The sequence below is a fragment of the Ammospiza caudacuta genome, chromosome 24 (assembly GCF_027887145.1).
Source record: "Ammospiza caudacuta isolate bAmmCau1 chromosome 24, bAmmCau1.pri, whole genome shotgun sequence".
Lineage (NCBI taxonomy): Eukaryota > Metazoa > Chordata > Aves > Passeriformes > Passerellidae > Ammospiza > Ammospiza caudacuta.
In genome coordinates, this window is record NC_080616.1 from 2,097,601 (window position 1) to 2,118,987 (window position 21,387).

The 21,387-nt window shown below is 49.0% G+C and overlaps 1 protein-coding gene across 1 annotated transcript in view; it reads left to right on the forward strand.

Annotated features, from left to right (window-relative positions):
- Positions 1 to 19,803: 19,803 nt before the first annotated feature.
- The window catches only part of IGFN1 (immunoglobulin like and fibronectin type III domain containing 1), a 39,280-nt gene continuing 37,696 nt past the window's right edge, over positions 19,804 to 21,387 (forward strand). The window contains exon 1 of the mRNA XM_058819476.1: positions 19,804 to 19,877. The gene's annotated coding sequence lies outside the window, so the exon portion shown is untranslated. The remainder of the gene's footprint in view (positions 19,878 to 21,387) is intronic.

Here is a 21,387-nt window from a genome sequence, read left to right on the forward strand (position 1 = left end):
GCTCTTCCCTGGAGCCTGGGATCCTGTGTGGTGGTGCAGTCCTGCTGTGAACCAAACAAAAGCTTCAGCCTCCTGGGAGGGAGCTGCCATGGGAAGGGCTAGGGAATTGTGCTCTGATGGAACTGAGGCAGATGGAGACTTGGCAAAGCCAGACCCAAAATACTTTCACCTTCCAAGCCAGGGGTGTGGAGCACTGCCCAGAGCAGGGATGCTTCCAGCTCCTTGGGTGTAGAGATGTCTGTGAAGCTACAGTGCCACCCTCCCTGCTGTCCTCCCCCTGCCACGTGTGTGATGTGAGGGAAAAGGGGAAGGAATAGAATCAGAATGGCTGTGATGGATCCTGTTTGTGAGGGAAAAGGGGAAGGAATAGAATCAGAATGGCTGTGATGAATCCTGTTTGTGAGGGAAAAGGGGAAGGAATAGAATCAGAATGGCTGTGATGGATCCTGTTTGTAAGGCTGAGTGGCTGCAGCCTCTGGGGACTGCTCCTACTCCTGTTCCACATGGGTGTCCTGGGAAATCTGGCTCCTCCTTGCTTGGCAGAGAATCACTGCCTTTGGCAGCCTTTTCTGAAACACCTGATTCAGCCAAAAATAAGTTTCTCCAAGACTTTTGATGGAATTGCATGAACAATTATGCCTAAGTGTATTTTTGGCGTGAGGCCTTCTGGGGCTTGGTTTTGCCTTCTAAGGTTGTGCAGGGCGGCTGCAGTCACCCCAGTACCCCTCATGCTGTGACTGCTCCTTAAACCTGTCCAGTTTGGAGCTGTTGGGCTGGGCTGATGGTCAGGAACCCCTCCTGCCTCCCAGTGGGTGTCCTGGGTTAACCCAGCTGCCAAGGCAGCCCCACACTCACTCACTCCTTCACAGCGTGATGGGAAGAGAGTCAGAGGAGTGAAAGTGAGACATCTGGTGGCTTGAGATAAATCAGTTACTTAATAAAGCATGCACACAAGCAAAGTAAAACAAGAGATTCATTCACATGTCCCAACAGCAGTAACAACGGGGGGAAGTTCTACACTAAGGAAGTCTAATAGAGGTCACTGCCTTCAGGGCAGTTTGTACCCAAGACCCTATTATGGTTTGGAAGGGTTGCTCAGTGCAATATTGGATCACACATCTCAGCCTTCTTCCAATTTGCACAGCTGGGGTTTTGTTTCCCTAAAAATTCCCAAGTGGATACAGAATTCATCATCTTCTGACCTGCCATGCTGAGTTGTGTTAAACAGCTGTTCTGTTTCAGAAAGGATAAAAGAATTCCTGGGGAGACCCCTGGGCAGGATTAATTTCTCTGTTTGGTGGGACCGGGAGGGCACTGTGGTTATCGGATCCCACCTGTATTTGCCCCCTTGGAGCAGGATGCTCTCCAGAAACCTTAGCAGAGACTTGGAGCAGTGACTCGGAGCAGTGACTCAGCTGTGCTTGGAGGAAGTGATTTCAGGCAAGTAAAGCATATGCTCATTTCCTCTGGCACAGGAGAGAACACAAAATGTCACTAGGTGGGCAGGTTCCCTCAGTGCAGTTTAATGTTGTGCTTTCTCAGCTCTGCCATCAGCCTTTAATTTGGGGGCCCTAGATGGGTCATCCCTGTGCATGCAGCAGTGTGGGTGGGAGTTTTGCCTCTCCCTGCAGGGCTGACCTCGAGGAGGAGGAGAGCCAGGGAAGCTCCAGCTGCAGTAACTGGTTGTCTCCTGTAGGGCTCAGCCCAGAGAGGGCTGGAGCTTGCCAGGGGCTTTTGCAGCTCTTGGAAAAGGGACAGGGAGTGAGTACAAACCTTTCATTTCTGTATTGCTTGGATGAAGTAAAATGTAAACCAGAAAAGCAAACACAGACATGCAGGTGGGAAGCTGCCAAAGGCTCCCAGTAATGCACTGGTCATTTTTATCTCCACACCTTTTGTAGTCAGCTGTAGTGACAAAGATATATTTATGTTCAGTTAAAGTGATGTGTTACACTCATCTGCCATCATCATCAGTCACCCAGCTGTGCTGAACTACCCCAAACTGTTGTGTTTCCAGCTGTGGGGCTCCTAGCCCTGAGGGAACGTCTGTGGTGTGGGGTTTCCCTGGGCATGATCTTTCCAGGTCAGATGTCTTCCCCAGAAGGCAGTGACACTTTTGTCAAAAATTATTCCCTCCTGTCTAAATTAACATTTTTGCTGCTAATTTGGGAAGTAACAAGATAGTGGTGTGGCAGGCAGTGCTCTCAGCACACATGTAGGTTGTATTAAAAATAGACATTAAAATATAATTTCTTGGGTCCTTTTAAAATTATCTGGACCTTTGTCAAGAGAGGTCCATGCTTTTCCTCCCCCAGCATTCCCCCCTCCTTGGAATGCCGCTTCCCTCACGATTTTTTTATTAGCATTGCTTGCTGCTGTAGGTTTTATTTCTCCTATCATATTTCACCTTCCCCTTCTCCATGTCACTGCAGTCACTGACCAGGCTGGGCAGGGCAGGACAGGATAATGTTGCTGACAGAAAACCTCAAGAAGCAATTAACAGCTTCTCCAGCATGCAGGTCTGATTGGATTGAGGTTATTCCCAACTTGTCAAAGAGCCTTCCCCTTGGAAGGGAAGACAAAGCCTGGACACAGAACCTGCTCTTCATTTCTACTGTGCTGGCTTCCTCTTTGGGCAGGATTATTTCAAGTGTTGGTTCCAAGTGGTGTTTTCTGTCAGGAATGACCTGTTAGGATGGGACACATCACCAGTGAGTGCTTCCACATCACTGATGCTGTGCTGGATGGTTCTGGCCCTGTGGAACAGATGGTCTCAGGAGCAGTGGGAGTGAGCCAGAAGTCCCATTTCCTTCCACTGCTTTTCTGGGCTCAGTGACAGAGGGCTGTGTAATGCAGAGCAAGATTCAGCCCATGGCTGTAGCAGTGAAGAACATCTGTGGAGGGCTGTGCTTGCCCTTCCTGTGGAAATGTGGGAGACATACAGTGCTGGGAATCACAAGCCTCTGAGGGCAGCCTTTGTGCTGGGAAAGGGGGTGGGAGCTGCTGTGCCAGCAGGTATCTGGTGCTGCACTGGAAAATACTGGTGGCCTGTGGGAAGGTGCTGGCAGGAGGTGGTCATGTCCTGCTTCAGAATGCACACTGGCAGGGATGGAAAGACTGACACCAATGTCAGCAAGCACTGCACTGTTGTTACTGTATTTCTAGAGTCCCAGCTCTCAGGCTGCCGCAGCTCTCGGCAGTCCTATCTTCTATCACATCGGGGTCACCACTTGTTGTATTCATATTTCTAGAGTCCCATACCTTCTGAGTGGTTTTCTCACAAGCAGCTCTTCACAGCAGTGTTGTTTCTGCTCCTTCATCAGAGCTCCTCCAAGGATCTCCCTGACCAGCCAGCCCAACCCCTTTTATCCCAGTTATCTTCACTAGCCACAGCTGCCACCCAATTAAGGACATCACAGCTGCAGCCCATTTAGAACAACTAGGACTGGGGCAAGGCCACTTATACAATACATATATTTTACTAGGACTCCTACTATATTCCCCCTTTTCTTTTACTTACAGATATTCAAGTACAATACAGATATTCAAGTACAATACATACCTTTCCCCACAACTCAAATGCCACTTATACAATACATATATTTTACTAGGACTCCTACTATACTGCACTGGATGTTCTGAGCATGTCCTGAACCACAGTCTGCTGCAGGGATGTGGAGTCTCCACTGGAGCCTTGCTGCAGGTGTTGGAGCAGAGCAGAGCTGCTGTGAGAGCAGAGAAATGCTCAGAGCCAGCCTGCTCTAGAGGGAGCTGTGGATGGCTCAGTGACCCCCCAGGCTGCTCCAGCCCTGGGAGCCAGGCCTCTCCTCCCTGTGCTGTGCTCTTTACACTCTGAGCTCCCTCCAAGTGTGGCCCGGCCTCACGGGTATCTCGTGGGTGGCAGTGCACATCCCAGCTCCCCTCCAGCTGGCCCTATTTATGGAGTTCCAATGTTGGCAGGTAGGGAAGTGAGACATTTGAAGCATGAGGGCCTGTTCTGGTGAGCCAGGGATATTTATTTGAGCTGATGAAACTTCTTGTCGTTGCCCAGGGTTAGGAACTCTGCACATGTATTCTGAACCATCATTTCCAGGGCACGAGTGGGCTCAATATTCAGGACAAAGCAAACAAAACATTGTTAGAGTGGGAAGAGGGATTTCTACCCATATAAATTATACCCCGTTATCACCCCATGGAGGGCAGTCACACGTCAGGACATTTCTCCTGAGGGCTAAAATGACATCACTCCCTTTTTATTTCAACAGCCTGATCTCCCAGAGCTGTGTGATTTGTCTTTTCCATGCAAGGGAAAGCAGGGGGAAGAAGCCAATCAGCCATAGGTCAGATGGGCAGAAATGCCTCCTGTGGAAAGAGAAGATATTCAAGAACAGTGGAGAGAGTCTTTCACTGTCCCCATTTCTGCTAAATAACAGGGGAAATTATCCTGAAAATTAATCTTGCTGCAACAGCTAGATTTCACAGCTCCTTCCCAGGCTTTCCTTGATGGGCAATGCTCATGATGGGTAATACAGGAATGACCAGATAGTCCCTAGGAGTGGTCCCAGCTCTGCAGGGTGTCCCAGGAGCAGGGATCACCACTGTGTTCACAATATCCAGCTCTTACTGGTGCAGAGAGCTGTGATCCTACAAACCACTGCTGTTTTTAATGTTTGCTCCCACAAGAGCCAAAAATGCCTGAGCAGGCAGAGCTCTTGAAGAGTTTAGGCTTGGATTAGACCTTCCCTTCTGTGTTTCTGTTTTGTGACAGAGTCATGATTCAAGGCATTGCACAGGGACTAGTGACCAGCAGAACCATCTGGTCACTAGTCTGGTCCAGAAGGGATTTATTTCAGACCCAGAGCAGATAATACTAAAGTGTCTCTGCTGACTGACCTCCTGTCTGCCCCAAAGCAATCTCAGCCCAAGCAACCCCTGTCAGACAGGGACAAGGGAAATGTGCACACCTTGAGCATTCCTCACCCAGGTAACCCACAGGCCAAACAGTGCTGCCAGCATCACCATCCATCACAGCTACTGAAAACACCTCAAATACTTCTGGCTGGCTGACAGCTCTCTTGCTTCCTGAGACCCAGGAGGCCTCTGACATAGTTCAGAGAGCCAGGACTGGAGCACCAGAGCTTCTGGAACAGAAAGGGACTTAATTTCATTGCTTTTTCTTATTCTTTGACAAATATTTCAGTGCAGATGCTGAAAACCTTTCAATTCACTAAAATCTGCCCATGTGTGCTACTTCTTCCAAAGTCAGTCCCTTTTCTGGGGGTCTCTCCACAGGGATGATGAGCCACATTCTGTGTGTGTCCAGACCTGTTCTGGGGTAGAAGAATCAATGTAGTCACCCTTCTCAAAGGGCTGACAAAATCCCTTGGTGCTGGTTGCTCCTGTGAGCGTGCCGAGGAGCTGGAAGGGCTGGCTGGCAGGACATTATTAACAGCTTGTTTGTACTCTGAGCAGCTGCCCTGGCCCTCAAGCTCTTCTTTTCTTTGGGCAAGTCCTGCAGGGCAGTAGTGCCCACCTACCCCCCATTAGTGTCAGCCCCTTGGAGATCCTGCTCAGGTCACCCAAACAGCCAAGCCTCAGCTGTGAAGGCTGTGGGCAGTGCCAAGGAGCATTCCAGCAGGGAAGGTGTTTATGCTTCCCCTGAGACCAAATCACAGAATCATTTAGGTTGAAAAAGAAACTGTTGCAGAATGACCTATTTGTCGGGTGTAGGGAAAACTTGGGACGCTTAATATGAGATCAGCAAGCTCTTTTTATTGAAGAGAGCATCAGACATTTATACAGCAAGTAATAAGCTCATGAATATTCTGTAACTTAAACTATCTATTGGCTACACTACAACATCAGCTCTTCTTCATTCTTTAAAAGTTACATTTCTCTTTTCTCATGTCTCTAGCCTCTCAACTACAACACTTTGTTACAGTAACACAGCTATGCTCAAAGACAGTGTCCTTGCAAGTGCAAGACTTAGAATTAACCACAGCCTTGTACTTTTCCAATTCTTAGCTACTTCCCCAACAAAAAACCTTTGAGGTCATTGAGCCCAAGCTGTGCCCAGCCCCCACCTTGTCACCCAGCCCAGAGCATTGAGTGCCACATCCAGTTGTTCCTGGGGCTGGGGACTCCAAAGCTCCCTCGGCAGCCCCTTGCAATGTTTAATAACCCTTTCTGTGAAGAAATTCCTCCTAATGTCCAACCTTCCCTGGCACACCTGGAGCCTTTTTTCCTGAGCACGCTGAAGCTGCAGAGGGCTCTGAGGCCTCAGCAGGACCTGTCCCCATTACAGCTGGTTGAGCTTGTGTGATCTGCAGGACTGAAGGGACAGTACACACCCAGTGCCGTGTCCTGAGCCCCTCTCTTGCAGACCAATGTCTGCCCAACCCAAGCACCCCTCTCTGTGTGATCATTGAGGCCCTGGCAGCAGAGGCAGGGCAGTGCTGCAGCCAGGCTCAGCTCTCCTGCTCCAAACCAGGGGCTGTGCCAGTGGAGATAGACAGACAGGGAAGGGACGTGAGGGAGCAGAGGGCAGGGTGTGTGCACCCCTTCCCCACGGCTTCTCCCACTCAGAAGGTGTTTATCCTAGTGACAAGTGCTATGGGCCTTTCATAACTGCTGCATTAGCAGAGGATCAAGTGGCACTTAATGGGAGCAGTCTGCCTCATAAAGTGTGATGGGAAAGGTCGCCAAGGTCGAGGGGGAAACATTTTCAGCAGACTGACACAAGCCTTGGCTTCTGCCTGACAACAGGTGCCAGTTTGCTGGGCTGCTCTCCCCTCCTGCGCTGCTGCTGCCCCGTCCCCTCCCTGCAGTGGCGCCAGGAGTGTCTGTGAGCTCTGTGTGCGGCACACAGGGAACAAACCTGTCGGGAGTTTAGTTCAAGCATGGCTTAAAGAAAAAGGCCACGAAGCCATGCAACTGAGAGAAAAGTAACAGGTAGCTGTGAAGCAGTTTCAAAACAGTTCCCAGCCTGACTTCTATAAACAATTAGTCTCTCTCGGGCATCATTGTATAAACAATAAGGTTCTCAGGCAGTCTTCCCATAACAAAGGTAACATCCTCTCTGGGAAAAGATGGCACCCTGGGAACAGTTATGGAAGTTTTGAGAACCGTTCGTATCACAGTGAGAACACTGATTTTGTTTGATGTAAACAATCAACGGTATTGTAAAACAAAAGGAGTGGTTAGAGTTTTCTCTGTTAGCCTATCATAAAGCTGTATTTTGGAATATGCATGAAGTTCATTAACACTGTTATTTAAAGTGACTGATCGATCAATAAATTCGGAGTTCGATGCACAATGGTCGTTCTCCCCCTCACTTCAACACAAACCTCCTGCAAAATGCAGGGAAAAGGGGATCTGAGGCCACCAGCTGGCTTCTGAGCTAGGGAAAATAGGGAGTCGAGGGTGTGATGCTTCCTTGTGAAGCTGCTCCAAACCAGGTGGGTAGGTTGAGCATTTCACTTCGAAAGGAATGAAAGGGATCTGTCTTTGTAAACAAACTGTGGGTAAAGCTAGATACTGAGAGATGAAAGAAGCGATGGGAGGAACGACAAATCCCACAGGAAAAGAAAATGGGCGGGAGTATACTTTAGAAGGGAATTTGTGGAAATTCACCTCTCAAGTACCTCAGCCAATGGGGAGAGAGGGAAATGTGGCTAGGAAATTAGGAGACTGTGTCCTCTAAAAATTGGAGAGACCCCAGGGGAAATGTGCCATGGCCTCTCCCTTTATTCGAATAAGGTTACAGGACTCCTTTGTCTCCATTTTGGACCTAAACCTCTGGTGGTTTTGGATTAATTTTCCTGACAACTTAAATGCCACACTAAAGAGCTTCATTCCTTAAGGCCACTGGTTTTGCTGGGGTTTTTCTCTCTCTGTGCTGACTTCTGTTGGGTTTGCTGAAATGAGGTTGCTGGGTCTCAGCCAATCTACAGTTTGACCATCCTCAGTTTGCCAGGCCAGATGAAATCTTACTGTTGCTCCTGGCAAGCCTATCCCTGCAGTCAGACATGGACTGATGGCTTTACAAGTCTTCTTGCCCCCCTCTCTTGCTGCTTTGGTGTCCCATCTGTCCTACACACTTTCATTTGGGACAATGCAGGGTATTCAGTCCAGGCCAAGTTGCTGATGACAAGCTAATTAAAGACCAAGCAAGGGAGGAGCAGCCTAATGAGGGAGAAGTGGGAGGAAGGGCAGTGTGCCAGGACTGTGCTGGGAGGCTCTGGCTCAGTGGAACTGTGTGCTGTAATTGATGGGTCAGGGGAGGCCCTCCTCACACAGGCTGTAGGACACAGAGACAGAGATCTGCTTCAATGGCCTCTTCTGGGAGACTGGGATGGGCTCACACCTTCCCAGCTCCAGGGTTTCCTCTACAGGGTCAATCCTTAGCTTTAACATGGAGTTAACTGTTTTACACTGTTGAAAATAGGACACCTGGAGAGGACCTTATGGCCATATCAGTGCAAACAAAACTCCAGAAGCAGGAGTGGCATCCTCTAAGGACCAGCAGTACTCAGGCTGGGGGTCCTGTGACCATGAGCCACAGGATCTCAGAATCATTTATGCCGAAAGACCTCCAAGATCATCCAGTGCAACCATTAACGCAGCTCTGCACAAGCCACCACTAACCCACGCCTCTAAGCTCCACATCCACTTGTTTTCTGGATACTTCCAGGGATGGTGACTCCACCACTGCCCCAGGCAGGTGTGCCAGGGCTTGATCACCCTCTCAGTGAAGAATTTTTTCCTAATATTCAATTTAGGCAGGCCCTGGCCGGCTCCCTTCCTGCAGTCCCATGAAGGGAATGGGGCATGAAAGGGAGGTGGATTCTGGCACTGGCAGGAATAGAGGCTCTGCTGGAAGATTTCATTTGGCATGGGCATGCTGAGAACTCAGGGGTTAACCCCAGTACTCACAGGAAGTCAGCACAAACAGCCAAATGCTGCAGGTGGTGATGGGGCTGTGCCAGAGCTGTGTTAGCACAGCGCTGGTCTTAGCACCTCACCCTGGGTCCCCTTCACCTGCTTCATGCAGAGTAATCAAAGCAAGGCAATTCCTCACCTCTGGAGAATGATGGAGTGTGAGAAAATATCATTTATGAGCATGAAGAGACTTTTATTTGGCTTGCTTTCTGCTGTTTCCATGCTGAATTTCCTTTCTGAATGGTGGCACTGTGACTTTGATTCACAACCAAGTTATTCAGTGCATCTCACCAAACATGGGGAAAGGACTGAGAGCTTCTGTAGCTCCAAAAGGGACTGTAGACTGTAGAATGGTTGTGTCTGGTGTGTTTTCTTCTGAAATTTGAAGAAATATTTTTCTAGCCTTTGCTTCAGGAATGCTCGTTTCTCAAGTGAAATGATGCAAGAGCTCTGCATTTCCCAGCTCCTCAGGAAAGCCTGGGATTTTTGCTGCAGCAGACTGCTCCTAACCATAAGGCATGGCCCAAAGGCTGTTGTAGCAGCTGTGTTTGGCACAGGCTCTGCCAGGGATCTCTTTGCAGGGAGAGCTCTGTCCTTGAGGCCAAGTGCCCAGGGCAGTCAGTGGGTGCAGCCACCTGCACTGCCCTCCCTGTGCCTGCGACCTCTCCTCACAGCTTCTAAAATTCCTCTCACCACGGGGGGGCATTTCCTTATTATCAACACCTGCTTGGACATGCAGAGGCACTGACCCCTTCCAGAGCCACTGGGAGTGAAAGCTTTGGGGCATAACTCTGTGGAGGTGCTAAAGCTGGCTGTGAGTAATTTATGGTGCAGGGTGCTGGGGCAGGAGCTCTGCTGTCAGCTGGGTGTGCAGGGGGAGGAGGGGACGCTCCCTGGTCACAGCTTCCCACACTCTCCATCACAAGTCAGCAGAGTCAGGGACCCCAGGAAACTGTGGTGATTCTGAGGCCCCAGAGCCCCCTGCACATCCCATGAAATGCTGCCAGAGGCACCCACACACAAATGATGGAAGAACCATCACAGCAGAGAACACACACAGACAAAATGTGTATTTCTGTTTGGATGAAACACCCATCTGGGATTTCTGTCCAAAGGACATGGAGGTAAGAATTGTGATCTCCTGTTTCAAGGGCTTCTCTGGCAGGGTGTTGGCAGCCTGTACGCCTGCTGTGACACTGCCTTGCTCACCCAGGTGAGTGCACTGTGGTACCCAGAGCTCTCCCATGGCCCTGCTGCTGGGCTGGGACGTGGGGGCCATCGTGCTGTGCACACAGTTCACTGTAGACTGGCAATTGAAAGAGAATGTCCAAGGGTCAGGACAACAAATTGCCAAAATAGCTGTATAGCAAGTCACCCCCAACTGGCATTTACTGCAGCCAAGAGTTTCTGAGCTCAGTGTCTCCTGGCCATTTGTCCTCCCAGATCTCCTGACCTTAGAAAAGGCCTCTGAATTTGAGTGGCAGAAAGCTGTGACACCAAGTTCCCATTATAAAATAAATCTGTGGTAACTCTGTCAGATATTCCACCTTGTTATTCCAACCAGGAGGCTGGGCTAGCCACATCTGGTGGTTAAAAGTCTCCTGATATTCCTCTTTATGGACAGTTATTCTCTTTGTCCTTCTCTTACCTTGTGTCCCCTTTTGTTATTTACCTTTGTAAGAGATTTAATATTTTTTATCACCCATCTCTCTTTTGTTGGGCTGAACAAAGTAACTTACTCACTCTATTTTAATACAGCTTTCCCTCTACTAACTGAGCAGCCCATGGTGCCACCTCCACCTGCTTGAGAAATTGGTTTTCAGTTGTGTTTCCTGGATTGTGGTGGAGGCCTCAGAAATTGGGATATTTCCCTGACAGCAATACTTACCCGCTCGTGCTGGAATTGCACATGGAGTTTTCCATCCACACTCTCATGGATTTACATTCCTGTGTCCTTTGTTCTCCAGTCATCTTTGTCATCACCATTTTTGCCATCATTATGATTTAAAATGGAGGCTTCACATATTCTCACTCTCTCAGTGCTCCAGAGTCAGTGCTGCAGAGTCAGCCCTTTTCTTTTGGTCTAGATTTTTTCCACTGCTTGTCTTAAGGAACATGTTCTGTCCTACCTAGGCTGATATTTGTCAATTCTTACTTAATCACTTAACCAGGCTTTGTAAACAGACCAGGTTGGAAAAGGCATAAAAGCTGGCAAAGCATCCCTTCTCAGACTCATCAGGACAAGAAACATGACAGAATCTGTAGGTGTGAAGAAGATGTGAAAGGAGTACCTTGGGGGAATCAAGGTCATAGTAGAAATAAAAATAATTTTTTTTTTTCCATCTGTATTTGTTGTGGAGGTCCCTATGTTTGGGTCTCTCATTTGTGAGTGTTTCCACTTAAGTCAGTCTCAGACTGCAGCCTCAGGAAGCTATGGAATGTAGAAATGAAGGAAACCAGCAGATTTCAACAGAGATATGAAAATGGACCAGAGAGATGAAAATCTGCCCCAGTTCAGGGATGAAACACCTGAACTGAGATCTTATACTTAAAGTTGCCTTTGTACTGTAACAAAACACTTGAGGATCAGAGTCAGGCCCCTGAGAATAGCAATAGACCCAATTCTCTGGCAGGAATGGCATCTTCAGAGCACCTGTACAAGGTCAAAGGAACCTGATCACTCATGCTTTCCTCCCCACTGAACGCAGATGAAACAACATGGATCTTATCTGAGCACACCCAAATGTGTTCCTTTCATAAGCCAGGACTCCCCAGTTATTAATAATAGCTGATATCAGACTGCAGCATGACACCAATTCCTCACAGGGCCTTAATGACAGACTTTCTGGTAAGCAAAATCATTAGAAGGGAAATGTTGCCAGGAATCCTAAATCCCTGACTCTGGCATGCTGAGGTTTAGAAGCTTCCATCTCCAAACTGCCTTATGGGATGGGATGGGATTTGTCAGGATGTTTTCCAGCTCAGGAGTTCTCCTTCCTGCAGTACTTGCCCTTCTTCATGTCCCGCCTTTGCTGACAGGCACCGTCACTCCAACCTTCACCTTGAGCTCTCTTGTATTAATTTTTGTTGCCTCCTTTTATCCCTTTATCCATTTCCTCACATTTAAGAAAGCAAGTTTCTGCAGTTTTGCCCTGGTACTTGTCCACAGAAACTTCACTATCTCATGTTCACTGCTCAAAGTTAGCACAACCATTCCACCTGGACAGGAGATGTTCTTGGGTGCCAGCTTGAACATGAGCCAGTTCTATGTGCCCATCATAAAGTTCTGCACACTGGGCTAAATCCACAGACATGTGGCCAGCAGAGCAGGGGTGGTCACAGAGGGGACAGAGGGACAAACTCTTCTTTGTGCTTCCAAATTGCCATAGGCAATGGCCACAAGTTCCATCTCAGGAGGTTCAGGTTGGGCACTAGGAAAAGGCATCTCCAGGAAGCTGCTGCAGGCTTAGGACTGGTCACAAGAGAGGGAGAACATCCTTGTGAGAGTTTGGGGTGTTTGCTGAGACTCAGTGGAAAAGCCTTGGCTGCTCCAATCCGGTGTTCCAGCTAGTGCTGCCCTGAGTGGGAGGATGGACTGGGGACCTCCAGAGCCCTGGTCAGTGCCACCTCCATGGTTCAGTGACTGTCAGCTGCATCTCTCTGTCACCTGCCAGGCCAGGTGTCTTTCAGGTTCACCAGGCCTGACCAGGCTGCCAAGGGCAGTGGTGGAGTTACCATCCCTGGGAGTGTTCAGAAAACATGTGGACACTTGGGGGCAGGGTCTAGTGGTGAACATGGCAATGCTGGGGGAATGTTGGACTCAATATTTGAGGTGTTTAACCTAAATGACTCCATGATTCTGTGACTGTGTGACTTTGCTTGACCCTGAGCCTTGTAGGAGTGCTCTGCCCTTGCATCTCTGGAAACAAAGCTTAAAGCAATGCAAAGTGACAAATAATAAACCCTTTTCCAGAATTACAGCAGATAAATAAATCCTACAGGCCTCAGCTCCTCTGTGGAGACTCCCAGCTTTCCTGCCCTCCTCTGACCAGCTCTGGGACCTGTGGATGGTTTGACTGCTACACCACAGAGCTGAGGGTTAAAGAACCTTTCCTGGGTGAAACATTTAAGGAATTGCTAAAACCATTTGTTTTGAAAGGGGTCCCAATTTCTTGAGACTTATAAAGTCAAACTGGGGCAAATCTTCTCCTTTCCCCCTCTGGCTGAGCTCAGCAATCAGCTGACATAGTTAAGCTGACAGTCATTAGATTTATATGTCCTTGGCTTCTGGCATTCTGTCCTGTCTGCTGGGGCAGTTTGGGGCTGGTGACCTTTGTGGCATGTGGCAAGGCCAGTGAGTCTTGGCTTCTGCCGCAGACGGCTGTGGCTTGTTGCTTAAGGTAGTTTATTTCTCAAGGCTGTGCTCAGCAGTGAGCCATGCACTTGTGCTATATTTGCAGGCATACCTAGAGAGTCAGGAAGGAGGCCAGAACCATTCCAGAGAAGACAAACTGCAGATCTCAATGTCCTTATCAATGAGGTGTATATTCATAAGCTGCAAAGGAGATACAAATTGTCCAACAGGATAAATAAAGAGGGAGAACAGGGACAAGAAAGGCACCTGGAGTATCAGATAGCCACTTAGAAGATGATGGATAAATGGGAAAATCCTACACCAGGAAGAGAAAGCTGGGTTTTTTGTGTAGATGTATCAGAGAGAGCTAAAATTGTGCTTTGAAAGACAAATATGCACAAAGCCCAGAAATTTTGTCTTCATATACCTGCAGAAGGTGAGCAGCAGCAGTTAATGGTTTGTTGGATTGCTCCCTGATTTTTAGAGCTCCTTAGAGTTTTCCTCTGTGTTGCTGAGAATCTTGTTCTCAGCTGGATTGACCTTCCTGCACCAGCAGCTTGCTCTCTGCTCTGCTGCCAACTTGGAGTGGGATCCAAGTCCCTCAATATTGCCATGAAAGGGGTGGGAAGGGTGGCCAGGAGAGCATCTCAGCAGTGCATTCCTGCTTCCAGCAAAGATTGGGCATCTGTCAGTGTGACCCAGCTGGCCTGAGGAGCCAGGAGGAGTCCAGACTGGTAGTGGAACTGAGGAGTACAGGTCAGCTGGTGTGAATGATAAACATGTGAGGCTTCTCTCCTTCTCCTCTCCACCGAGGGCTGCCTGGACAGCTCAGCCCCTCTGTGGTCACTGTGGGGAGAGAAACTTTGCTCTGGTTAGGCCTTCAAACTGGAACTCACTGTGTGCACAGAGAGGAGTGAGTGGTGAATGTAAAATGAGAGATGTCTGAAAAATAAGCTGAATGAAGCTGAAGAGTTCATGAATGAGAGCATGAGCCATTCACTGTCATGGTCACACACAGCCCTGAGCCAGTCTGTCAGTCCAAGAGATTGACAAGGACATACTGGATTTGGAAATGCTCGAACTATGAGCAATTTGCTTGCCCTTCGGTTTGCCCCAGAGCAGCAGCCCAGGTCTGTCTCATTGCAGGTTAATCAGGGCCCTTGCGTGGGTCTGGTTTCCTCCTGCTCAGCTCCTGGCACTGGCATTGTCTGCCCCAGCCACCCTTCCCAGAACAGATCTCCCTCATCCATCACAGTTCTGACACAGGATCCCTCTCTGACACCCACCCCTCCTTTCCTCCCTTCTCCCAGTCTGACCAGGATGGATCAGCACCCCTGACATTATCCTGCTCCTTTCAACGATCCATCCATCCATCTATCCATTCCCCATCCATCCATCACCTGAAGAGTGACCTGCTCACTTGTCCCTCCCCAGCCCAGAGCCTGTCTGTCTGTCTGTCTGGGAACAGCAGGATGTGCCTGGGGGTGGAAAACAGGGAGTGTGTGTGACTATGGGTCACCAAAGCAATCCAGGAAAACCAACTCCTGGAAACTGCCAAAGACAGTTTGTAAACTGGGCTGCAGACATGAGATCATCAGCCTGCTCTTCTCAGAGGATCTGCTTTTCCCAGGCAGTTAAACTCAGCTGTGTTGAAGGGAATAACGTTGCAACGAGATGACAAAGGTCAGTGTGAGGCATTAAAGGAGGGGAAGGTGATTTATTTTAACACAGAATGTTTTCATTGCCTCAGGATCAAATACAGGTAGCCCTGAGCACCAAGATATATCCCAGGGGTTTTCCCAGCATGCAGGCACCAAGAGATGTGCATCCAGATGAACCCAGTGATGTTAGGGATGGCTCCAGGTACTCAGTACCTCTTAGGTCTGGATGCTTCAAACTGAGGTGACTTGAAAAATGAAGTTTTGCATCTTCAGGAGCCTTGAAGTGGCTTCATTTTCTCCTGCTGCCTGGGCCAGGCCACATGGCCATCTGACCATGATCTTCCTGGGCATCTCCAGTTTTGGGCTTGGTTCATCCCTGGGGCAGAGAAATAACTGTCAGGAGACTCCTGTGGTTGGGTTCACAGCTGGTTCAGCTTCACAGCAGAGCCCCAGCAAGGAACTGCTTTGGCAGAGACTTCTGAGATCTTCCTTGCTGTAACTTTGATCCTAAACAGAAGCATTGCTGCCTGTGACACTTTAGAAAGTCAGCATTAGTGTGAAAGCAGGGTAGAAGCTGCACCTGCAGGGATGAGCCTGGATGAGGATTTTTGTGCTGGAGAGCATTGATCAACTCACTGCATATGCACAGGAATCAAATTAAGTTCCTTGGGAAAAGTCTTGCAATGGTTTTGAAAGTTAAGACAGTGGGATCTCATAGATTCTTTCTAGAGACTGAGAGAGCTTGCAAGGGAGCAAATGTCATTTGGACTTCTCAGAACAACAGAAACTCCCAACAAAAAAGGACTTTCCTCCTCAGCTCCAAACTAGGGAATGGCACATTCATGAAATAGTGCAGATTTTCATGTCACATGCTGGGGAATGAGAGAAGGAAGAGGTAAATCCCTGTTTGCTTGACTGTCTGTCCATTGCTGGGTGCCTTGCCTGCCTCTTCCCAGGGCTCTGCTCCTGCCCTTCCCTGCAGCCAGGGACAGGGAGGGCACATGGGCACGCCAGTGTTTCTGAGGTCACAGACTGGCAGAGGGGATAGAGAGACCATCCATGCCTGGAAACCAGCAGGAGAGCAGAACCACCACAGGGGCAGGAGAGTTTATGGAGAGTGGGAGGGGAGGGAGCTGAGTTTGAAGTGTGGTGCTGAGAGCCCCGTTGTGCAAGACTTGGGTGAGCTGATGTGTCACAGAAATGTTCTGCAGGGATAGGGCTATGAGGGCACTAATTAGGGCCTAATCATCCTGAGCAAGCTCACTTATGGTCCCCTTCCTACACCTCTGCCCATGGCCAGGGGGCTCTGTTTAAACTCAGGCCTGAGCCTTCACCCCCTTCCTGCACTCTCCTGCAGTTGCACCAGTTTTCAGGTTTTCCTGAATTGTTGTATGGCCTTCCCAGGCTGACCTTGGACCTGACTTCTTCCCTGGCCTTTGATGATCACAGGACCATTGATGGGGACAGTTGATGGAGCCTGTCACCATTCCCTCTCTGCTCACCCCCTTCAGGTGCTGGCTTGAGTTTACCTGGTCAGTAAGGTTCCTGTCCTGCCCCTGCTGGGGCTGCCCCTTCCACCAGAGAGCACTCCCCATCACCCCGCTCTTACAGTAACTTCTCTGCCCCACAGGTCTCCCAGCCCTTGGTCCAAGGCTGTAGGACAGCTGGGAGAGGAGTTTGGCTTTCCTCCTTGGGAGAGGGTAATGGAGGGGAAGGATCCCCTGCACTTTCCCTGCTATAGTTTCTCTATTTCAATATCTTTCCCTTCGTGTCCAGGTGTGTGCTGAGCTCCTGGCTAGGACAGGTCACTCAGCTGCTGGGCTGCTTCTCCCCTGGATCAGCCTCTCACAGCCAAGGCTTCCAGTGCTCCCTGCAGGAGTGTGGCTTTAAAGGGACACTGCATTGTACAAGCTCAGGTGTCTGAGGGGACTCTGATGTGGCACACTGGATGGCTGCTTGAGGGGTGGCAAATGTCAAGAAAAATAGGTCTTTGTCCCCTCAGAGAGGTGCTCTGCTGCTAGCTGCATACTGGGTTGGTGTGGAGCTTGTGCTTGGATCTCAAACAGTGCTGTGGTGTCTGTGTGGGACAGAGTCAACACAGCATGCTGGGGTCAGAAGGCTGCCTGGGATGTGACAATTGTGACAATGGGTACAACTGCCTCTGGTGTGTCCATGGCCACTTCTTGGCACTCCACCTTGAGCACAAAGCTTGAGAAGAGCGCGGAAGGACTTTGTGTTTAATCTGTCACAGCAAACAATTCTCAGTGTTCATGCACTCATGGGTCATTTCTGTGCTTCATCCTCATTTAATGGAGAAGTGAGGGGTTTTTTTGCCCTCAGTGCAACTTCTAAAAGACAATTTAATGGCTGCACTCAAACATAAAAGGGGAGAGGGCCAGGCCTGGCTCAGTCAACAGTGTTTGAGCATAATACCCTATGGGAGAGTAACAGAATCTGTCTGTGTCGTAAATAACACTGAATGGCTTATTTTGGCAAAGAATTTTCATTCCTGACAAATGCCATGTTGAAACAACCAATAACCACCTGCTGATTTGGGATGAAATTAGAATTTGAATGGTCAGGTCAGCTCAGATGCAGTGTTGGTGGGTTTCCAGTGGAGACTCTCACATGTCTGATAGGAAATAATCTTTATGAGGCTGTTAGAGGCAAGGGAATACTCAGGCTTACAAATCCTTACACTGTTTTATTGGGAATGCCCATGTCAGAGGATTGCTAAGTAAAGCACATTACATAAGACTGCCCTTTGGGGTGCTAAGGTCTCGTAACTGGGACATATTTTCAAGTCTATCAGAATGATTTCAGCATGACCTGAGTTGTCAGTACTTCTCTGGTTTTTTTGAAGCGGATGTTTTTTCTCTTCTACCACATTAAATGGGATCTTCTGTGTTGTGCCAACAGTAAAGGTGCATAAAGGTGTGTAAATGTGATCCTTTGGGATGTGTCACTTGCACTTTCTGGCTTCAATCTGTTCCAGTAGAAGCTCAGCAATTTGTGCCCCAGCTCTCTCCTCCACAGGAAAGATGTTTAGCTATGGAGGGGCAAGGTAGGAAACCCTGAGCAGATTTCAGCTGGCTTCTGTGGTATCAAGGGACTGAGAATCTGAACTCAAAAATCTGTTTAATCTAAAGTAAAAATAAGGGAATTATATTCCCATTTGGAAAGTACATTAAAGTACAGGCAAACCTGCTTTCCTCCTGGTTCATCTTCCTGCCTTGGCTGTTCCTTTGTACAATGAGCTCTTTTGAAGGCACCTGAGGTACAGTTACATCCAGGGCACAACAGGCCCCTTGCCTGCTGTGGGGACATTGCTTTTACTGGGTAGAAGCAAAACCTTTGGAAATGATGTTTGCTTTAGGTCCTTGCCTCTCATGGGCTAAGGCTGGTGTGGATCCAGGCAGGACTGGTGGCACAGGGGTTTGCCCACCTTGCAGGCTGGAACAGCTCCAGGTACAGCCTCTCCCACAGGCACATTGGCTTCCTTGAAGAGGACAAGACAGAGAAAGTTGAACTTTATCCTAATTTGCTTTTTAGAAGCCCTGATGTGCTCATGTCTGCCAGGAAGTCTTGGCCTCTGAAATGACTGTGACTGGCAATCCCCCAGTATGTCCCTGTCCCTGAGATGGGCAATGGGGGCAAGGAAACACCTGGAACATCTGCAACCTGCAGCCCTTTGGGTGACCCTTGGGTGCCCACTGCCCTCTGCAAGCTGAGGAAACTGTGCCTGTAAACTCTCCATTCCCTGCCTGGGGTCTTTAACTTTGAGCCTCTGTCTTGTTTTTCTCAAGACTTATCTCCCTCACTCCAGGTGACTCTGGACAAATTCTCACAGCAGAGAATTACTACTGCAAGTTTGCTGAGATGTCTGATCTCCATTTTCACCCTGATCTTTTTGTTCCAAATTCCCTGTTAAAGCTGTTTTTATCCAAAGGTGTACAAATGACTGTAGGTAACAGCAGCTGCTCTTGGCTGTGTAACAAGAGTGCAGACTCAGACTGCTCAGTGTACACTACAAATTCACATTAACACTATGAGATAAATTCACATTGACACTGTGAACTGCTGCTCTGGAGGGGTCTGTCCATCCCTTATAAATCTGACTTTTCAAGGAGTTATTTTTTAAAAAGAGTATATGTGAAGAAGTCTCATCTTTAACCATGCTTGGCCACTGACTTCTCTCTGAAATTCAATTTATCTGTTCTGTTAGGGACCCTACTTATTCCTGGAATGGGATTCAAACCAGCTGAACTCCAGCTCCCTTTAAAACATCGAGAGCCCTTCAGTTGTGTCAAAGTTTGTAACAAGTGGCTGCGAAGAGGAAACACAATCCACAGACAAAGCACCATCCCACTGACTTGTGAAATGCTGAAGAATTATGTTCATCTCAAATTTGCTCAGCACCATTACTGGAATGGACTGAAATAATAACAAATAGGAGGCAGGTGCCCGGGTGCCCATAACAATCCCAATCCTCTGGATGTCTCGCAAGCTAACAGCCCTGTGACAGGCGGCCCCGCCCGCGGCGACACCGCGGGACAGCGGCGGGAGGGAGGCGGCACCGACGGGAGAGGCTGAGCGGCTCCAGCCCGGCCCGGCCCGGCCCGGAGCGACCCGCGCTGAGCCCGGCCGGCCTGTGCAGCTGCGGGGGGACAGCACTCGGCTGGAGGGGACAGCACTCGGCTGGAGGGGACAGCACTCGGCTGGAGGCGACAGCACTCGGCTGGAGGCGACAGGACTCGGCTGGAGGCGACAGAACTCGGCTGGAGGGGACAACTCGGCTGGAGGGGACAACTCGGCTAGAGGGACAGCACTTGGCCAGAGGGGACAGCACTCGGCTAGAGGGACAGAACTCGGCTGGAGGGGACGGCACTCGGCTGGAGGGACACTGGGGCTGAGAGCCGCAGGTGAGTGCTGGCACCTGCTCCGCACCCGGAGCCGTGCTTGCTGCGAGCTCTGCTGTGTTTGAGGTCCGTGTGATCGAGGGCAGGGGAGGTGGGGGACACCCTGCGGGGGGACAGACCCGGCAGGGGGACAGACCCTGAACTAGGACAGACCCCGCTCAGGGACAGACCCCGCACGGGGACAGACCCTACACTGGGACAGACCCTGCACTGGGACAGACCCTGCACTGGGACAGACTCTGTGGAGGGACAGACCCTGCACTGGGACAGACCAGGCAGAGGGACAGACCCTGTAGAGGGACAGACCCCGCACTGGGACAGACCCTGTAGAGGTGCAGCCCCTGGGAGGTTCATTCCTGCAGAAAGGGGAGCTCAGTGACCCTTCTGTAAAACCACAGAATTCATGGAACGGATGGGGATGAAAGGAATGAGATGCCCTCTCTTTCTCTGATTTTCTGTATTTCCATGTTTTTCTGTATTTCTGGGTTTTTTTCCCTGTAATTCCATTTTCTGGAGGGGAGTCTAAGGAACCTGATGTTCTCCCCTTGGTGGGGAGTGGACCGAGCTTAGCTTTAAGGTCCTTTCCAACCCAATCCATTGTATGACTTTATAATTCTGTGATTTTGGTTATTTCTCCATTGGATGCTGGCATAATTTTCTGAGGAGAGAAGACAAAGGACTTTGTACGATTCAATGTGAATTAAGTAAAAGTTGTTTATTGTGCTTCTAAACATTGTTTATATTTACTTCTCTTGGTTTATACAGTCACGTATTTTTTAATTGGTAGTTCTGTGTTGTCTATGCATCTTTTGATCGGTAGTTTTATTTTGGTTACGAGGTAAGCACACATCTCTTTCTTAATCTAATTGGTAGATGTGTTGCTTTACTCGGGTTGACACCCTTATGTCTGTTAGTAATTTTTTTGTTTCTTTTTGCTTGTTGTAATACTAACTTTTTTATCTATAAAGATGACTTCATTTTTTAGTTCTAGAAGGTTAGGCTGGTTCATTTAGTACATATCTGTTTTCTTGTACATATGCTCTTACAATTTTCTGGCTTAAGATGACACTTATTTTATTCTGATATTTTAGTGCTGGATAAAGAGAGTGTGACAGTGAACAAACTTCAGAAGGACTGGGGCAGCATTCCCAGAAATGTGAGTCCCCTGGCACCTCTGTAGGTGCCAGACATTCACTGGTGCCAGCACAGGTCAGACACTGCCAGGTCGGTGTTGAGATTAATTCTGCTGTCCCACATAGACAACGGGAAGGTGGCACATGCGGCGGCCTCTTGAGGTACCAGAGATAATTTCTTACCATTTATTTCAGTGGGAAACTTCCCAGCATATCAGGGAATGAAACATTGAAACAGCTGGTCAGGCCAGGGTGGGGCTTGTTTCATCTGTTGCCACTTTCAGGCAGGGGCAAAATAAATCCTGCAACAACATAAAGACCTCAGAGCTGGAGGGTTTGCTGTGCCTCTGGTTTGAAGCAGAGAGGGGGACATAGATAGA